Here is a 1,258-nt window from a genome sequence, read left to right on the forward strand (position 1 = left end):
GGGGGGGGCATTAATAAAAAGGAAATTACCAGTCTAGTCAAACTTCCAGTTTTTTCATTTTCTGTGATACTGTGAATATCTTCTGTTACCTATTGCATCATTCTGTTAAAGAAGAGCCAGATCGAACTTCCTTGAAATGTGTACTTTTTATTCATTTATTTTATTTCTAAAATGTTTTTTAAGTGTATTCCATTTATTTTGAGGGAGAGAGAGCACAAGCAGGGGAGGGGCAGAGAAAGAGGGAGAGAGAGAATCCCAAGCAGGCTCCATACTGGCAGCACAGAGCCTGATTCAGGGCTCAAACTTGCAAACCTTGAGATCATGACCTGAGCCGAAACCAAGAATCAAAAGCTGAACCAGCTGAGCCACCCAGGTGTATAAGTTTTTTAATAGTAGTACTCCAAATTCAAGATAATTCAAATTCAAAAATATGTGCCAGCCAAATTCTCCTTTATTGCATTGGAGTCGGTTGAAATATGGACTCACCAAGTATAAGCCCCGGTTAAAGGCTAAAAAAAAAAGCAGCCTGCAAATGTCTACAAGCCTCAAAGGGTAGTAAAGAAAACTGGATTTTAAAATCTGACCACCAGTGTTTGAATCCTAGAATTAGTTTTGTATATAATATCTTCATGAGCTTGGAGAAAGTATTTGACCCTCCCAAGTCTCAGTTTTCCCAAATTTGAATCAGGATAATAATATCTACTTTGCAAAGTCCTTGTGAGTAGTATCGTTGATATGCACTAAAATAAATCCTACATTGCTTAAAACTTAATAAATGTAGCAAAAAAAATTATAGGCTATTAATATTTAAATTTTTTTAATGTTTATTTATTTTTGAGAGAGAGACAGAGCATGAGCAGAGGAGGGGCAGAGAGAGAGGGAAACACAGAATGCGAAGCAGGCTCCAGGCTCCAAGCTGTCAACACAGAGCGTAATGCAGGACTTGAACCCATGGACTGCAAGATCATGACCTGAGCGGAAGTCAGACGCCTAACCAGCTGAGCCACCCAGGAGCCCCAGTAGGCTATAATGTTTTCATTACAAGAACAGATAGTATGCGATGGTTTCTAAAATTACAATCTACAACATTTTACCTCCAAAACACCGCCACCGCCTGTTTCTCTGACTTCATCTGTTGCTTCTTTTCCTCTTACACCATTGGTTCCACCCATACCAAAACACTGCTACTGTTTGTTTTTTTAAGTTTATTTATTTATTTTTGAGAGAGAGAAAACATGAGTGGGGGAGAGGCAGAGAG

This window comes from Acinonyx jubatus, chromosome C1 (genome assembly GCF_027475565.1).
Source record: "Acinonyx jubatus isolate Ajub_Pintada_27869175 chromosome C1, VMU_Ajub_asm_v1.0, whole genome shotgun sequence".
Taxonomy (NCBI): domain Eukaryota; kingdom Metazoa; phylum Chordata; class Mammalia; order Carnivora; family Felidae; genus Acinonyx; species Acinonyx jubatus.